The sequence below is a fragment of the Grammomys surdaster genome, unplaced genomic scaffold (genome assembly GCF_004785775.1).
Source record: "Grammomys surdaster isolate TR1022 unplaced genomic scaffold, NIH_TR_1.0 279, whole genome shotgun sequence".
Lineage (NCBI taxonomy): Eukaryota > Metazoa > Chordata > Mammalia > Rodentia > Muridae > Grammomys > Grammomys surdaster.
In genome coordinates this window covers 6,368,791-6,381,632 of record NW_021604720.1, presented here as the reverse complement: position 1 = coordinate 6,381,632, position 12,842 = coordinate 6,368,791, and positions in this window count along the sequence as shown.

Genomic DNA, 12,842 nt, shown 5'->3' with positions numbered 1-12,842 from the left:
AGTGAGAGCATGCTGCACCAAATCTTGAGAACAAATTCTCTAGGATTCTCTCCAAATTTAAATACGGTTGCAATCTTCATACATTTTTTTCCTGAACTCCAAGGGTGACAGTGGTTTTCATTAGTAGTTGCTTAGGAATGACCACTAGTAGATTACTCCTTTTGTATTTTTTACTCTGAAACAGGCAGTTAATCATTGTTTATTTTCAATGCCTCTGTTAAGTCAGCCAGTAGTATTTAGGCTAATAAATGAGCCCATGTCCCATCCATGATTCAGTGCTAGCAAACACCTTGGATGCATGGATGGGTTAATTCTAAATTATTCTCTGTCATATTAAGAATGCCAGAGTACCTAAGACTTAACTATCAAATAATGATGAGTACAATCACCATCTTAATACATGTGATATATATATATCTTATTATTAAATATGTCTAACATGTAGAAGTTATTATGCAAAGACAATTTCCTTATATTTAAAATGCCTAAGGATGTTCTTGCATTGGTTTATGAATGACACTATGCAATTTAAATTTTGTCTAGCAAACAAATGCAACGGTATATACACTTTCTTTTTTCTAAAAGGATTTCATTTATCATTTAACATTAAATATTGGAGCTTTTGAAACTTGGGATTCTTTCTCTTTTACTTTCCTTCTTTCCTTCTTTTATTTCTTTTTTTGGGTGTGTGAGGCTTATCTTTCCCCCAGTGTCACTACACTACACTCTTTTTAACCTATACTCAGAGATTTATTCTTTTATTGAAATTCATTCCCAGTATAAAATCCTTAATTGTTACAGACTGCAGATTTAATTCTGATGTAGCAACTGTAACCAAGGTGATGGTTTTCAATGTGGCAAATGAAAGCAAACTAGCGTTGTAGATCAGGAAGGAGAGGGAACAATAGTTCTCCTATACTGAAAATGACTAGTCACAAGTTAATCAAACAGGTTTTTCTTTTTATAGAATTAATACAGACCTTGCTGCTTTCAATTTTAAGAGTGCATCCAGGCATGTCGTCACATGCCTTCAAATAAAACACTTTGGAAACATGGGCAAATGGACCTCTTTCTGTTAAAGGCCAGGCTAGTGTATATATTGAGCACCAGTAATGTATGAGGTCTTGTTTTCAAAACACTAGCAAATATCAAAAAGAACTTATATAAGTAGTACATTATTGTCGATCATCAATCCATATCTATCTATCTATCTATCTATCTATCTATCTATCTATCTATCTATCATCTATCTATCATCTAATTTATCTCTATTTATTTATACCTGAGTTTCTATTGTGAATTATTATGAGTAAAAATAATTCTAAATCAGTAAATATATCAACTGTAAGCATCTATGGGTTAGAATAGTAGCTCTGCGATAGCAACTGTAACCAAGGTGATGATGTAAACATAGCAAATAGAAACAAATTAAATTTTGTAGATCAAGAAGCGAAGAGAACAGTAGTTAAGAATGTTTGTTGGTCTTCCAGAGGACCTGATTTTGGTTCTCAGAAGCCACATCAGGCCTTTTACAAGAGCCTATAACTCCAGCTCCAGGGTGTCTGATATCCTTTTTTAACCTCCTTAAGACCTGTTTGCAAATGCACACACACACACACAGAGACATACACAAAAATTAAAATGTAAATCTTTTTTATAAGTATTAAGTTGATGCTTTTAGTTCTATTAAAATAAATTGAGTATAGTCTTGACATTTTCACATAACTTAATCTGAGGTATGAATGTAATGTGGTAAACATTTGAGAAAAAAAAAGAGGAAATCTAAATCTAGTTGAAACTATCAACATTTGGTAAGGAAACCAAAACAGTAATATCAATTACTTTGAGTTGCAAAGCATTGTTGAACCATGGCAGAGATTATCCAACACGCCGTTTAAATAGAAAACAGAAAGTCTTTCTTACATGATATCTTTGTTAAAATATATAGTAGAATCTAATAAAATAAATTAAGATTACTTGGTAGTGTATACAATGCCACATTGTATACATTCTTTAGAGAAAATTAGGAATGAAAATGATAGCCCACCACTTCCTGGATATCTTATTGGGATGTTTGTGTTTACAAATTAAATTAATGAATAGTCCCTTAAAACAATCTTGTTTAAAATACATGTGTGTATACTTATGTCTGCTAGTATTGATAAGAAATTCATTGAGGTAGCCAGTTTCCTCCCTTTTTTATCTACGGATTTTTTTTTCCTTGAAAGTAAAGCCATAGTAAAAACTGTAAAATATTTGGTTTAAAATATTTGGGTTTGAATCACGTTTCTTCGAAAAGAAAGTACATAATTGAGTTACTATAGATGTTTAATGACGTAATTGTGTAGAATATAACTTCCATGAGGACAAAACAGCTTTTTCTTTACTCTAGAATATTCTAAAACAGTTCTGACAAAATGGTAGTCATTCTTTGACTAGTGAAAGAATTAACAAACAAGGATTTCAGAATGTCATTTTCATCTACAGACATCAATAAAAATATCATTAGCCACTACACGTGCTCTAATGGCATGCAGCAGAGTTGCATTTGGATGTTATTGCTGCTTGACAAGGCTTTCTCACCCATCACTGTCAAATTCTGAGGGCAGGTATGGTGGCACATATTGTTTATTTCAGCACCTAAGATGCAGAGACAAGAAGATCTCTGTGAGTTCAAAGCCAACATGGTCTACAAAGCAAGTCTAGGGGATCTAGGGGTATTATATAGAGAAACCATGTCTTGAAAATTAAAACCAAAAGACTGGATTTTGTGTCACATTAGAGCAAATAAACATTTTGATAAAAGGGAATGTGTTCAGGTATGAAAGAAGCACTTTCTCAAGAAAGTCATATTTTAAAATATAACAGGAAACGTATGGATGTGTGTGTGTGTGTGTGTTTGTGTGTGTATGGGTATATGGGTGTATGGGTGTACGCATATGCACATTTGTGCACCCATGTACATGTGCATGCCTGTCTTATGGCTTACATGTCCATATATTCGTATGGGCATTTGTGATTATGCTTTGCTTCTTGTTTGCTTTTCGTCTCCCAGACAACTCAGAGGCACTAGTCTCACCACTAAAGACTGTTAGTAGTGTAGATCCACACAAATATGGAAGATCTGGCTTTGCCACATCTGAATTCAGTGATTTCTGGGATCACCACTTTTGAAAGCATAAAAAAGGCAAGGAATAGAGAGCAATACTAGATGAGGTTTATGCATAAGGTAGAACTCCTATTTATAAATCCTGAGATAATGAACAAATTACAAGATGAGTTGACTTAGTCTCCTGATTGTATAACTTGGTCTTACTGAGTCTTCCATCTTCCTAAGTCCCAACAAGATTTTGGGAATGCTAAATAACTCTAGAGTCAATGAATCCTCCTTGGTTCATTTTGAAAATATAAACCTATATATCTTTTAAGTCTGTATGTGAGGTACTTCTTTATTTGATCTTGCTCTATATAATTCTATCTAGAAGCCCAATATACTATTTTTCATCAAGTAGGCTAGCAGTTATGACAACATCATCCTCAGAGTTAAAAAATAGACTACAGAAAGAATTAACTCTATTCTCTCCAGAGGTCTTATTTAGAAACCGAAGGAAGAATACATGCAGCCTGAGAAATCTAGGTAACACCCAGCCAGAGATATGCGTAATAACTGTATGGGTCATTGAGAACTTCAGAGATTAGATCCAGCAGGCTTTTGAAGAAGACTATGATGATTCGCTTTAGCCTTAAATGGCTTTCAACTCTTAAATTACAGTCTGCCTTGTTAGTCGTAAAACAAAAATAATAAAACCTTAGGAACACTCTTGCACTATGTTGTCCACAGGAATGCTTTTCTGTCTCTCTCCAGAAGTCTAATTTAGGCAGAGGAGATGGCTCAGTCAGTAAGGTACTTGCCAAGCAAGCGTAAAGACTGAAGTTCAATCCCCAGTACCCATACAAATAGGTTTACACTGAGGTAAGTGTCTGTTATCCCAGAACAGAGGAGACAGATATTTCACTCTTTCTGGAGATTTTGGGAAAGATAGTTTGGTCAATTTCAGGTTCAGTAAGAGAATATGTATCAAAATCAAGGGTGAAGTGATTTAGGAAGACTACTGATATTAATCTCTGGCTTATACATACACATACACATACACATACATATGTATACATACCAATGTACACATATGTGTGTACACATGAACATCCACCCTGGTCTCCAATGTGAATACAGGTATTCAAGAGTTGGAAGCAGTAGGAAACAAACATAGTTCTTGGAAAATGCATCAAATAATTAAGAAAATATATTGTGCAATTTGTTGAAATCTGATATATATTTTTTAAGTTTTCCCCTTAGTTTGATGCCTTAGTGTTGGTAAGCAGGTCTGGTATTCATTATTATTTCACTCAGGAAAGTGTTGGTTAGTGTCACTGATTCTACAGTATTAAAATGTTCCCTCCTAGCTAAAAATGGGAGTTTATAAGATCCACAAATCTCAAGAAATGTAAAAGGCACATGAAACTTTTAAGAATCATGAGGACACATCCCACAGCTACATAGAAAGTGAACAGTGACACTTGGGAGGGAAATTTAATAGATCATCAGCATCCGAGATGGACTGGGACATCTAGGGGTCAAACTTCCCTGTTGTCACCAATACAGGGGTAGTCTTTTTGGTGATTCAGCAGCCTTGAAGTCATCCATTTTCTGTAAGTAATCTTTCATTAATGACCTAATAAGAAAACTCAATAGGTACATTGATCATCAATACACACTAGGGTAATCTTTTTTGAACTGATGCTAATGTTCTATGTGGGATAAATAGATATTTTTCATGGGGCCCCAGAGAAAGTAATGTGAAAATTATGAATCCTCAACATAGAAATTAACCTAAATTTTTTTATTTCCCCCAATATTATTTGTTGTTATTCATTTCCTTCCTTCTTTCAAATGGAGATAGGGTCACAGGGCATAACCCAGGGTGGCTTAGAAATGATTATCATCCTGACTTAGACTTTTGTGTTCTGGGATTAGAGTCATGTACCAGCACAGCTGATTCATCTGTGTACATTTTGTTTTGAAGTTATAAATTTTTGAGAATATAAGAGATTCAAAGACAAATGGGAATCAAAACTGCAGACCGTTGCTAAACTTTTGGGGATATTGTACTGTAAGAACAATTCTTTTGTTCCCCCCAAGCATTTGATAGTGCTCCCTCCATTGGTACTATTCAGTATCCTGAAAAATATTTCAGAATTCTGGTATAAGATATAGAGAATTTATGAGAATTTGGCATTAGCATTGCTAGGGCTGATGATGTTCTAAGAACAGGGTCCTTGTTATTCACATTGGGGATTAATTGTACACTATCCACTGCCATTAATGCTGTGGAATTAGAAATAGAAACACAGCTCCTATGTTGTCTCTACTCTAGAGCTGGCAAGACCTAGGAGAATGGTGTGGATAAATGAGGAGGAGCTAAAGTTTCATGCAATAGCCAGATTTTCTCAGAGCATCAGACAAGTTATACTCTAAGAATTACAAGAGTAAAGTGTATAATTACAAAAATAAGCTGTATGTGGCAAAATGATATTTTTTCCATAGAGGCAAATAAACAACAATAAAGATTTGAAATGAATAATCTGAAGTAAATCCACTCATATATATTATTCCTGGGAATAGCATGAAAACACTTTCAAGAACAATTATGTTATTTGAAGAAAATGAAGTCCTCAGAGCCTTGCCTTGTCTTTTGAAACTTACTAAAAAATTCTCAGAATTTAACTTACAAGACACCACAATTGGACCATGTTATGGTGTTTCATCACTTTCTTGATACTCTACCATGATCCCTGTGGTTGTTTATGATATAGTCTATCTTTCTATTTTGTTTCTTAACTTTTAACTGTCTCTGCAAATTCATGGTTTTTGGTCATACTGCGCAACAATTTCAGGCCTGTATCGGGTCAAATTTTGTATGAAATTTAAGTATAATTTCTTATGTACAGGTGTGTGTACCTCTCTCTTCTCTCCTTTTCCTCTTTCTCCTCCACTCCTCTCTCAGTGTGTGTGTGTGTGTGTGTGTGTGTGTGTGTGTGTGTGCATGTATAAACATGTGTGAATGTATGCATGAAGACTGAAATATAATCTCAGGTGTCATATTCAAAAATACTCTCTGACATTTTTTTTTTTTGAGACTAGGTCTCTTTTTTGCCTGAATATTGCCATTGATTCTACACAGGCTGGCCAATGAGCCCCAAGAAACCTCCTCTCTCTATCTCACCAGCACTGGAATTATAAGCACAGGATACTATGTACAACAACCTTTAAATTAACATTTTATTAATTCTTTGAGAATTCTGTACATACATACAACATTTTTACTTGAAATCTGAGAATTGAACACAAGTCCTTACACTGTGCAGAAAATACTTTACTTGGTGAGCTGCTTCTCCTTCCCCAAGATGATTTAAAATAAGAACATTTGGTATTCTAATTACCTGAAATAAATAAAAGGTTGTGAAATCCACTAAGGCCACTTATTTTACCTAATATTGTGAGGCCATGGAGAAGAGAAATACATTGAGCATTTTCAAGTGAAGAAAGCAGACACATGCAAATAAAATGAGAAATGGCATGTAGAGAAGGAGATAGAAGTACAGCCAGCAATGGAGGAGTGTTCCTCTTCCTCCACATCCTTGTAAGCATCTGCTGTTGCCTGAGTTTTTGACCTTAGCCATTCTGACAGGTGTGAGGTGGAATCTCACGGTTGTTTTGATTCGCATTTCCCTGATGACTAAGGATGTTGACCATATCTTTACATGCTTCTCAGCCATTTGAGATTCTTCATTTAATAATTCTTTGTTTCGCTCTGTACCCTATTTTTAATAGGGTTATTTGGTTCTCTGGAGTCTAACTTCTTGAGTTCTTTGTATATTTTGGATGTTAGCCCTCTAGCAAATGTAGGATTTGTAAAGCTCTAGTCTCAATCTGTGGGTTACCGTTTTGTTCTATTGACAGTGTCCTTTGCCTTATAGGAGCAATTCAATTTTATGAGGTCCCATTTATCTATTGTTGATCTTAGAGCATGAGCCATTGGTGTTCTGTTCAGAAAAATTTCCCCTGTGTCAATGTGTTGAGGCTCTTCCCCACTTTCTCTTTTATTAGATTCAGTGTATCTGGTTTTATGTGGAGGCCCTTGATCCACTTGGACTTGAACTTTGTACAAGGAAATAAGAATAGATCAATTTGTATTCTTCTACATGCTGACCGCCAGTTGAGCACAGAATACCCCCGATACAACCCACAAACCATATGGAGCTTAAGAAGTAGGAAGACCAAATTGTGGATGATTCAATTCTATGAAGGGGGAACAGAATAATCACAGTAGGGAGAAAGAGGCAGGAACCTGGTTTGGAGAAAGGAGGGAGAGGGAAAAAAAGGGGGCAGGATCAGGTATTGAAAGGGACAGGAGAGAAGTACAGAGGGTCAGGAAATCAAATGAAAATATGTAGCAGTGGAGGATGAGGAACTGGGGGTAGCCACTAGAAAGTCCCAGACACTAGACAGGTAAGAAGCTCCCAGTACTCAACACAGATGACTTTTGCCGAAATACACAACAAGGGGGAGAGAGAACCTATAGAGACTACCTCCAGTAGATAGATATGGCCCCCAGTTGAGAGATTGGGTCACCCACCAATCTCAAAAATTTTAACCCAGAAATGTTCCTGTTCAAAGGAAAGACATCCAGAGACCACCCCACCTAGGAATCCATCTCATCTAGAGATACCAACCCCCTACACTATTGCTGTTGTCAAGAAGTGCTTGCTGACCGGAACCTGGTATGACTGTTACCTGAGATGTTCTGCCAGCACCTGTTCAATACAGATGCAGATGCTCAGATTCAACCATTGGACTGAGACTGAGAACCCCAATGGAAGAGCTAGTGGAAGGGCTGAAGGAACTGGAAGGGATTTGAACCCCATAGGAAGAACAATAGCAACTAACTAAACCACCTAGAGCACACAGAGACTAAACCACCTATGAAAGATGAGGGATCCATAGCTCCAGATACATTTGTAGCAGAGGATGGCCTTGTTTGATGTCAATGGGAGTGGAGGCCCTTGGCCTTGTGGAGGTTTGATGCTGCAGCGTAGGGGAATGCCAGAGTGGTCAAGCAGGAGTAGATGAATGGGAGGGGGAGAACCCTCATAAAAGCAAAGGTGATGGGGAGAGGACAGATGGGATGGAATGATTTGTGGGGGGTAACCTAGAAGAGCGGTATCATTTGAAATGTAAACAAATAGAATGATTAATAATAATAATAACAAGAATAAATAATAAATAATAATAAAGAAGTAAGCCAGACATCTTGAATGGATAGAAAATACAGAAAATTTTCAACATCCTCTAATAAAAAGTTTTCTTATTAATTCTTCATGAATTGTATATCATGCACCCCAATCCCACTCATCTCTGTGTCCCTTCATATCTGCCTTCTGCTCTTGCGCCCTCCTCCCACCAAAGAAAACCAAAACCATTTCACCATAAAAACTGCAGTGTGTCACACAATATACTCTTCTGCCTAAACAGCAGTACTCACAAATGTTCATTACAATGAGTCATTGGTCTGGTTCAAGGCTTGCGGCTTCTGCTATACTATCAGTACTGGATCCTCACGTGTACTCTTCTCAGATATCTCTTTGTTGTCCTGTGACATGGGAATCCTGCAGCTTTAGATGTGCAGGACATGCCCTTTTACCTGCTTCAGGAGTTCGTAGATGGGGTAGATGTTGCAGTGAACCAACTCAGAGTAGTGGATCTGTGCCTGGATAGAAGCTGAGTTGGGCAGCCCACCAGCTCTCCATTGTACATACCAGCAGTGCTGCCAGCTATCCTGCTTTGCCCAGCTAAGGGTGGGGTCACATCTCCTAAGTGCTGCAGCTGGTGAAGGGTTGCGCCAGCTAGGGGCAGCTCTCTAGCAGGCATACAACCAGATTCAGCTCTTCCATGCTGCCCATGTGACACAGGTCTTGGACATCAACATAGACCTTATGTAGGATGAGACCATGGACCCAGATACAGCCACAGGTTAGAAGCATGGACTGAGATGTCATCATAGCCCCAGGTAGCAGCTCAGGACATTCAGATCCTTATAACCCTCAGACATTCACATGGTATGAGATGGCAACCCAGACCACTGACATTGCATGACCTTTTGTGGTAACTTGGATCAAGGACTTGACACAGACCCTAGCTGCAGTAGGGCCACAGATCCAGACAAAACTCTTAGAGGCATACCAGGCCAAGACTTTACCATGGCCTCAGGTAGCTGCACTGGCAACACTGGTCAGTATGGGTCCCAGTATCAGTAAGGCCTTGGGCCATCAACATAGTCTGAGGCAGCAGCCTTGAGTACTGACATTCAGATGCCCTATGGTGGCAACATGGGCCTCAGACATCAGAACACATCCCTGCTGTGGTAGGACCATGGACTCAGACATGGTCCACAGCAGCAGCCCAAGGCTAGACATTAGTATGGCTCCCAGTGGTTGTCCTGGCTCCTCATACCTGCTTGCTCCTCACTGCTGTAGGGTCTCCAGTTCCTCCTCTCTGCACAGTTCCTGAACTCCTTGACTTCGGTTTCCACATCTGTCTCTCCACTACATACTCCATCTCTTCATTATACACAGTCCTGTCCTCCATGGGGGAGGAGTTCTTGGCTGTCTCTCTTGCAGCTGCTGCAGGCTAAGCATTCTTTAGGATCCTTTCTATATCCCCCTCATACCTCACTCTCTTTCTTGTTTCCTCATTTCCCTGTGATTTTTCCTCAAACATGTATTTATTGGGAATAGTGTCATACTTATAGGTGTTGAGAATAACGAAAAACAAAACAAAATCCAGTTACTTCTTGGAACAATTCGACAGTCTGATGTGTGAGTGTATATACAGTACGCACACTTAGAAACAGGTCATAAATCAAATTTTATAATATATTGGCTGTGATAACTGATAGAATCTATTGAGGCCTAAGTGGGACCTAGCAGACAGGAGATAGAGCTCTATATTTGTAAGCATTCATAATCTCATTACTATTTTTCAGTCGTGATTTTTGGGGTTTTCCAGTTTTTTTTTCTTGGTTTGTATATTTTTGGACTCAGTCCTCTCTGCTCAGTAACTGCTGTGTATTCTGGTCATGTGCCCACTTGATCTGAATCCACACAGTCTTATAACTCAAGAGCCTATTACTAACTGAAGTTCAACTTTAGCATATCTTAGTGATGATCCCTGAGAGGCTGTGAGTGCTTCCACTGGACTTTGAATAGGGCCTTTCCTATTCTGGGATTTATCTAGAGAAAGCTGTTCAGAGAATAGATAGCTTCTACTGGCATAGTTTTAGTCAACCATGTAGCATAGAGTATCCTACTGTGGACACATCTATAGGACTCTGGAACAAAGTATCCTATGGTGTACAGATTTATAGGACTCCGGAACCGTGTATCCTACTGTAGACACATCTGTAGGACTCTGGAACAGTGTATACTACACTGAACACATCTATAGAACTCTAAAATAGTATATGTTATACTGTAGACACAAATTAGGTTTTGCTCCATGGAAATTTTACTGTTATGGAGAAAATAATTAACTATTAGGTATCTTTTATTATTCACATAAGAAAGTTTTTGAAATATTAGCAAATGATATTTTCTTGGAATTTTTGCTCATTCATTACAAATACTAAAAGAAGAGACTAAACCCTACTTTACTTTTTAAATTTTATTTAATTATATCAGTGTATATTTAGTACTAGAAGGTGTCATACAAGCTTCCAAAGGAAGAAAGTGACCAACAGTTATACCTAGGTATGAACCAAAACCTAATTTTTAAAAATTTAAATGCATGTCATTAAAACTTACTGTAGTTACAAGAGTTAAAAGTATAACATTTGTCTTTAGTGCAAAGGGTTAAAGCTGTGATAGCAAAAGTCATAGCATGATGAAGTAATATTCATATAATAGACTGGAGGTGCATGTTCTGTGCTTTTTCAACTACAAAAGAGACAGGAGACTGTGCATCTAGATTTGGAAAACAGAATCATGAAAGTTAACAGTTTCGAGATGCTTGTGGGCTTACCTGAGGGCCCTGAGCTCTGCTACAGGCTTCTTGATACTGGATAGCTGATTATGAGGTAGGGCCATCAGGCAATCTCTGGACCATTTCAGTCCTCTTCCCTGAATGGAACTGGGGAGGGGAAATACCTCTTAGAGTCTACTTCCTTTTCTTCTGCCATGCCAGAGCAGTGCATCAGCAGTTCCTAAGAATTTGCAACTTACCCTAATTTAGGAATATTGGAGAGTCCCAAAAGTGTTTCATGTTTTTATATATTGGAATATAGAACAGACAAAGATACTAAGACAAAGAGACACTAGGATAAAATATATGCCTTGCTGGAGCATCCGGATGGGGTGATACATCATTGAGTATATGACAGATTAGGTATCCAGGTGACATTAAGGTCCTTGCTAGAAACATATGGAAATCCACAGAAAAATATGGAAATACACAGAATTTACATCATCCTATTTTAGTGTTCTCCAGTGCTCATGTGATGGAAAACAATTTCTATTGCATCATGATAAGAAGTGGGTTTCAAAGGTGATGATTGGTAATGGATTTTTGCCACTATTGGGAGAATGAGTTTGTTTAAAAAAAAAAAAGTGAGTCTGCTTTTAGGTCTATGAGACATTTCCTTCATTCTCTTTTCTATGGGCCATTGAAAGGATAGCTTGGTTCCTAGTTGAGCACAGGCCTGAAACCCCAGACCCAAATGGGACTATGGTAGGTGTTCGATCATGTCCCCAGACTCCTGGCTCCTGACTTATGACTAAGACCTCCATTGATCAGCACCTTTCAGTCATGTAGAGCAAAGTCCCTAGCAGCCCCTCCACTGGTAGAGAGGCTGACTACAGGCCTCAGCCTCAAGAGATTTCCATATTAATGAGTTACCTGAAGGCTAAAGGGCATAGCCAATTAAATATTCCTTCCCAGACCCTCCTCCCTCTTCCTTCCCTATTTAACTCAGATCTGCCCTGAGTTTTGGGGTAGTGCCATGGCAATAAACCCTTTAAAACCATGGATTTCCTCATGTCTTTGGGGCCGTGCCATAGGGAACTGTGGAGAAGCCCTTTAATAAACCTAATCTCCCACTGAGGACGTCTCTTGCCATGGAGGCTGCGGGCCAGGTCATATGCCCCTGAGTCTCCGTTCTTCAGTGGCTCTCAACAGCTTGCCTGGAGACGACCACTTAGGAGCCCTGACCCTGCGGGAACTCAGACTGAGTGAGATCTCCCTGCACCCAGGTGGAGCCCCATAGCTCCCTGGAGCCGTGGGTACTACCACTCTGCCCAACAGGACCCATGCTGGCCCACACACTCGAGCTAACAACCCCACAGGTCCCACACTTTTCCATCTCACTGAGATTAATATGACCCCCATTTTAAAAATGATGTCACTTTTTTCTTTTTTGTGATGGCAGAGGTCAAGTCCTTTGCCTATGTGCTATATGCCTGGTGGTGCTTAAGAGATGAGACCAAAAAGAAAACCCACTTGAAAAGGCAGGGAACTCAAGAGCAGTGGTTCTCAACTTTTCTAATGCTGCAATCCTTTAATAAATTTCTGTGGTTCAAAACTCTCATGGGTCACGAGGTGCAGGCGCGGGGCGGGTCACGCTTGTCAAGAGCACTACGGCACTTTCCAGTGGGACTCAACAGAGCAGACTGCCAGCAAACCAAGGACGTGGGGAAAGAGCTCGAGCCACGCACCTCGGTGAGAGCAGGGTCCC